Genomic DNA, 7,278 nt, shown 5'->3' on the forward strand with positions numbered 1-7,278 from the left:
AATCCTGTAAAACCTGGTAACGTTCTGTCTTTAATTCGGCTCCGGGTTATAATCACACCTGTACCTCCCTCGCCGGGGCCTGCTTGCTAGAGTGTCGCTCTGTGTCTTTAAATATATGGAGTCTCGGCTGGGCGCAGTGGCTCAGACCTGTAATTCCAGCACTTTGGGAGGCCGAGGCAGGTGGATCACAAAGTCAGGAGATCAAGACCATCCTGGCCAACACAGTGAAAACCCATCTCTACTAAAAATACAAAAAATTAGCCAAGTGTGGTGGCACGCGCCTGTAGTCCCAGCTACTCCGGAAGCTGAGGCAGGAGAATCCCTTGAAGCCAGGAGGTGGAGGTTGCAGCAAGCCAAGATCGCGCCACTGCACTCCAGCCTGGGCTACAGAACAAGACTCCATCTAAAAAAAAAAAAAATATATATATATATATATATATATATGGAGTCTCTACTACAGTGTGAATTTCAACGGCCACAGCTTAGCATCTCCCATGTGCCAGGCACAGTGTCACCTCCGGGACTTGCATCTGTCAGCCGCAAATAACTCCCAGGACAAGATCGGGCTGGGAGGGACCTGCATGTGAACAACCACCGTGAAGAACGTGAGAGAATGAAGGAAATACTATGATCATCACATCCTGGGTCAAGCGCATCTGCAAACCAGGGACTTGGGATCACAGGACCTATCGACAGGACTGTCAGCCAACATGGGTGGAGGTGTGGGTTGCTAATGATCAACTCTGCTCCTCAGAGCCCCTCTCTCCTAGGAATGACCTGTAACTGCCCTTGGTCCTCATCAGATCCTGCTCTCCTGTCTCTCCATCACATCATAAGAGCCTAGAGGCTACAGGTATCTCTGTGGACCCACAGGATGCTACAGCCATGCCATAGACAGTCCCAGCGCACAGTCGATGCTCCCTGATTGAACCCTGGTGAGGAGCTTTGCTCCCACAGGGGAGGCAAGCACTTAGATACCCCAAGACCACCTTCACTCTCTGTCCCTCCAGAATGCAGGGGAGGAAGGGCTGCCCCGCCTTCACTTAGTCTCCCTGCTGGCTTGTCATGAAAATGCCAAAGCAGCTTCTTCAAATATTTCAGGTTTGTTGTTGTTTTGCCCAGGCTGGAGTGCAGTGGTGCGATCTTGGCTCACTGCAACCACTGCCTCCTGGGTTCAAGTGATTCTCCTGCCTCAGCTTCCCGAGTAGCTGAGATTAGAGGTGCTCGCCGCCACATGTACTGATTTTTGTATTTTTTGTAGAGACAGGGTTTTGCCATATTGGCCAGGCTGGTCTCGAACTTCCGACCTCAGGTGATCCACCAGTCTCAGTCTCCTAAAGTGCTGGGGTTACAGGCGTGAGCCACCATGCCTGGCCAGAAGAACTTAAGAGGGGGCAGGAGGGAGGGAGACCTGTATAGTGCAGCATGGTAACAAGGGGTGGGGCTCCCGAAGAAGCTTCAGGAAGGAGGTAACATCTGCGTTGGACTTTAGGAGAGGTGAGGGTTTGCAGCAGGCTCGGTGGAGAATGAGAGGTGCCACGTCAGGGTCCTCAGCGGAGGGACAGGGACAGCAATGGCAGAGAGGACGTGAAGGCTGGTGGGCCAGGTGAGTGGCAGGAAGGGAGGTGGCAGGGAATGGGGCTGGCAGGTGAGCTGGGAAAGTGAGTGACACCATGAGGCCCCATCTATGCCCTGGTGAGCAGCTTGGCTGTAGTCAGAGGGAAAGCTTGTGAACAGGGAAGTGGCTGGTGTTGGGCTGTACTTTAAATGGCAAATCTGATTTACTTTCTACACGTTAAACTATCTTTGAGCTTCAAACAATATGTGTTTTCTGGGCCTAGGAGAGCCCCAGGTACCAGTGCTACCTGAAAGGTGGAGGTGAACTCAAGACACCCAAGAAGAGGTGCCTTGGGGATCCACACTGGTGGAGAAGGTGTCACCCTTAGCAGCTCCCTTCCATGCTGAACAGAGCCAAGCTCTTCCCCAAGGCTCTGCCCTCTGGCTGGCATGCCCTGCCCACCTTTTGTATGGCTGGCTCCTTCTCCTTTCTAGGACTCAGCACTGATGTCTCCCTTCACAAAGACCTTCCCTGGCCCCTGTCACTGCTCCATGTCATTCTCTCTCGGTCCAACAAACCACAGATCAGTGCAGTGCCAGCCCCAGACGCAGCGAGGCTCTGGACACCTTCCTGTGAGCTGAGGGCCAGCATCTTTTTCTTTCCCCTGGCAGGCCACATTTGTGATGAAATATATGAATGCAAGCCCCTTTGAAGCTGAACCCAAGGTTGGCCTCCCCACACCCAGACCTCTAGGGCTCCACACCCCTTTTTAATTGCAAATCCAGGATTTGGAATAGGATATTCATCAGAGAAACCACTGCATGAGGCCCATCCCAATTAAGAAGGATAATCTGCTTTACTCAATCTACAAAGTCAGGTGTTGGTATCATCCAGATACACTCTCGCAGAAACATCTAGAAGAATGTTTGTCCAAATATCTGGGCGCTCCATAGCCCAGTCAAGTTGAAACATGAAATTAACCATCACAAGTCTACCTGGCGTCTGTGCACAGCTCTTTAAACTTTTAATGCAATTGACTGGTGTCCTTACAAGAAGAGGAAATTGGACATGCAGGGAGACCCCAGGGGCACAGGCACACAGAGGGATGGCCACGTGAAGGGGCAGCAAGAGAAAGGAGAACGGCCATCTGTGAGCAAGGGGAGCGGCCAAAGAAGAACCTCGCCCTGTGGACACCTTGGTCTTGGACTTCCAGCCTCTGGAACTGTGAGAGAATAGATTTCTGTTATGGAAGATGCCCATTCTGTGGGGCTTATGTTCCAGCAGCCCTAGGAACACACTGCCCTTCCAAACACAAACAGGCAGAGCCCCACAGAGGATTTCCTTGCTCTTCCCTTTCCTCTGGGCTGCTTTGTGTATGTAGTCAGTGGCCTCTCCCTCACCTCCAGAGTTTGCATTTCTTATTCCTCCACATTCCTGAAAATCAGTAGATCAGCCTGCTTATTTTTCCTGGGAGACTGGGAAGATAGGGCTCCACGAGCTTGGAGAGTCTTCACTAACCACCATGTCAGTGGGAGAATCTAGAAATCTCTGTTCTCAAGGCCACCAGCCTAGAAAGTGTCTATGTGAATTTGTGAATGGCGCCCTCGCCTGACTCAGGGAGTGGACTGTAGGGGAAGGTGGCCTTGGCAAGCATAGCCATGGTGGACTTCAGCCTTCCTGGCCCGCGGCCCTGTGCACACGTGCCATCACCATCACACTGCACATCTGCACTAGGCCCCTTCATCTGCCCCGTGTGGCCCATCATGGTTTCATGTTCTCCTTCACCACATGCTACAGAGGAAAAAAGGATGGAGTGTCCTGAGAAGCAATGCCTGGCTCAGGCGAAATATAGTGAGACGGCAAGAGCAGGCTGTGTTTATGTGCGCACGTGTGTCTATATTTACATCCTCTAATCGCAGTTGTTCCATCATACAGACATTCTTCAGGAGGAAGCTGGGAAAGGGAGTGCCCGTTTCTCTGTGTCCACTGGCTTCCTGGATGAAGTTCAGAAAGTGAACAGCCACACGAAAGACGGGCAGGGCATGCCAGCCAGAGGGCAGAGGCTTGGGGAAGAGCCTGGCTCTATTCAACATGGAAGGGGAGCTGCTGAGGGTGATGCCCTCTCCGGCAGTGTGGCAGAGCCTTGGGAAAGGCACTATGAAGCTGCCATTTATTCCTTTTTTTTTTTTTTTCCCTGTTTTTCTCTAGACTGCTCAGCAGGATGAAGCTGCTATTTAAAACCATCTTTTAATCAATGGTGGCCTTGGATTTGTTTTGTAGAGATTTTTTAACCCAAGGTTTTCCTAAAAGGAGGCACATTCTTTTGAAACACAGTACTGTGCAGGGGCAGGGCCACCTCTGGCGCTGGTCATGGGGCTCGGTGGGGACGGGCCATGCTCTTGTGGCTTGCCATGCCTCAGGCTGCCTCTGCAAGGGCCTGACCTCCAGGAAGGCACAATGGCAGAAGCCACTGCATGTCCACAGAGCTGAGCTCCACCACAGAAAGCAAACCAGAGACACCACCCTGGAGCTTATGATCTGGCCAGGAGGAATCAGACAATGAATTAATTACAATTAGCACTTTGTTAAAAAAAAAAAAAGGCAGGTGGACCTTGGGAGGTCAGGAGTTCAAGACCAGCCTGGCCAATATGGTGAAATCTCATCTCTACTAAAAATACAAAAATTAGCAGGGCATGGTGGCGGGTGCCTGTAGTCCCAGCTACTCAGGAGGCTGAGGGAGAAAAATCGCTTGAACCTGGGAGGTGGAGGTTGCAGTGAGCCAAGATCACGTCACTGCACTCCAGCCTGGGTGACAGACTGATACTCTGTCTCAAAAAAAAAAAAAAAAAAAAAAGCTGGGCACAGTGGCTTGTGCCTATAATCCCAACACATTGGGAGGTTGAGGCGGGCGGATCACCTGAGGTCAGGAGTTGGAGACCAGCCTGGCTAACATGGTGAAACCCTGTTTCTACTGAAAATACAAAAAATTAGCTGGGTGTGGTGAGCCTGTAATCCCAGCTACTCAGGAGGCTGAGGCAGGAGAATTGCTTTAACCCAGGAAGTGGAGGTTGCAGTGAGTGGAGATCGTGTCTTTGCACTCCAGCTTGGGCAACAAGAGCAAAACTCCATCTAAAAAAAAAAAAAAAAACCAGGGCATATGACGACATTTGAAGGGGAACCTGAGCCAGTCTGGGGATCGGGGACATCTTATCTGAGAGTGACCTTTGAGTGGAGATCCATAGGAAGGGGATGTTTAAGGCTGGGGAGAATGGGAGCAGGGGAGAATCTTCCAAGTGGAGGTGACTGGATGGTCAAAGACTTGAGAAGGGCAAGCTTGAGGAGTCCAAGAACAAGAGAGGAAGCCAGGGTGGGTACAGTCACAAGGGATCAGAGTGAGCTGGGCTGGAGCGGGTCAGGGCCAGGCCACATGGGGCCTCGCAGACCTCATGAAGGACTGTGAGAATGATCTTTCTAAGATCCCTCTGGCTCCAGTGTGAAGATGGTAGGGGTGTGAGAATATAAAGGACAAAAGATGGCTAGGCACGGTGACTGATACCTGTAATCCCACCACATTGGGAGACCGAGGCCAGTGGATCACCTGAGTGCAGGAGTTCGAGATCATCCTGGCCAACATGGTGAAACTCCATCTCTACTACATATATAAAAATTAGCAGGGCGTGGTGGTGCATGCCTGTAATCCCAGCTACTTGGGAGGCTGAGGCACAAGAATCACTTGAACCCAGTAGGTGGAGGTTGTAAGCCAAGATCGCACCACACCACTGCACTCCAGCCTGGATGACAGAGCTATACTCCACCCCAAAAAGAAAAAGAAAGAAAGAAAGAAAGACTCTTACCAGCTCACATACCCAGCATAGATTCCCCTTTAGGAGCGAATGTTGAAGACAGGCCTTTTGAGAGTGGAAAAGGCAAGAAATTGCCCTTAGGTCCCGCCCACCCCATGCACCTGGAGTGCAGTCACATCTGTGGCACACATTTGCTCACCTTCTGAGTGACTCACTCACTGCCAAGGGTAGTGATGTCTGAATTGGCAGGCCTGAAAATTTTTCTTTAGCATAATCATTGCTCAATTACCTTCACCATCTGTGCTGGATATGATCGTGATGACTTTTTTGTGATGAAACTCAGAGGTGCCAAGTGTTCCTGGGTTTCCTTTCCCACCCTTTATTACAGCAGAGGCATCGGAGTTCAGGAGGCCAGGTTCTCACTCGCGTCAGCACACTGCTGCCAGGAAGGCAAGGTGGGGCCGAAGTGAGATGTGAGCAGGACCTGAGCATTCAGGATGGTGCAGACAGCAGGTCTGGGAGGAAAACCAGAAGATGAAATGCTCAGAGCACAGGCTAAGTTGGCAAGTGGGCTAGATAGAGACCGGAAGCCGAGGGGGGTTAGGGGAAAAAATGAGGCATTTCTAGGGAGATCAGATGGACGAAAGGAAGAGGCTTAGCTACAGACAGAAACAGGCAGGGTGCTAGGACTGCCTCGGCACAGTATCAGAACTGCAAGGTATGAACTTTTTGCACAAATTAAGATGCTGGCCAATTCATTCAGCAATTCTTCCAACAAATATTTAGTGAGATGCCAGGTTATTCTGCCTTGGGGGTACAAATATACACAAAACATTCATAGTCCCTGACTTTACAAAATTTAGTCTATTGTGGCAAACCATCAGGCAGACATGGAATATAAAACACAGTAATAAGGGTCAGTATAGGAGTGAACGAGCAGTAAGGGAGCACAAAAGTGGGAAACCTCCCACCACTGACAGGGCAGGAAGACTTCTGGGACGCTACATCTAAACCAGACCAAAAAAAGGCATGTGAATTAGCTATTGGATGGGGGTGCAGGGGGGATTCAGGTGAAGGTCATGGTCCATTTAAAGGTGAGGACTAGTGAAGGATGGGGCTCTAGGTAGCCAGAGCTGTACCATGAAGTCTTTGCCCCATCCCAAGGGCAATCCACAACTAGACCACAAACTCCACAATAACCAGTGTCTGCTCACCAACCGCACAATGCTTGACACATCATAGCTCAATACGTGATAGGTAATGGCTGAATGAATGGCAGGACAGCAATTCAGAGCTGAAGGAGTTTCACAATTTTTAATTCCTAAAATTGAAATGTCTACTAATTATACAAGGTCTTTGGTTTCACATTAAAGACTAAATGTGTAATTGCTGGTCATGCTATTGAAGTCACTAAAAGAGTTGTTCGGCCTGGCTCAGTGGCTCTCACCTGTAATCCCAGCACTTCGGGAGGTCAAGGCAGGCAGATCACAGGGTCAGGAGTTTGAGACCAGCCTGGCTAACATGGTGAAACCCCATCTCTGCTAAAAATACAAAAATTAGCCTCCATCTCTACTAAAAATATAAAAATTAGGCATGATGGTGCGTGCCTGTAGTCCCAGCTACTCAGGAGGCTGAGGCAGGAGAATTGCTTGAACCCGGGACGCCGAAGTTGCAGTGAGCCGAGATCACACCATTGCACTCCAACCTGGGCAACAGAGCAAGACTCCATCTAAAAGCAAAAGAAAAGATTGTTCAAAATATAAGAGTAGTTCCTTGCCTGTTTCAGGGAGGGTATAGAAAGAGTGAATGAGACAGAAGAGTGTGGAGGGAAACCCTGATGACTGCATCTTTTAGCCCAGGGCTGGAATTCTCTTCTTCTGCTAAGAAAGATCAAATAAAAGCTGTGCAGTATAAAAA

Source organism: Aotus nancymaae, unplaced genomic scaffold (assembly GCF_030222135.1).
Source record: "Aotus nancymaae isolate 86718 unplaced genomic scaffold, 86718_ANA_hifiasm-v0.15.2.pri h1tg000036l, whole genome shotgun sequence".
Lineage (NCBI taxonomy): Eukaryota > Metazoa > Chordata > Mammalia > Primates > Aotidae > Aotus > Aotus nancymaae.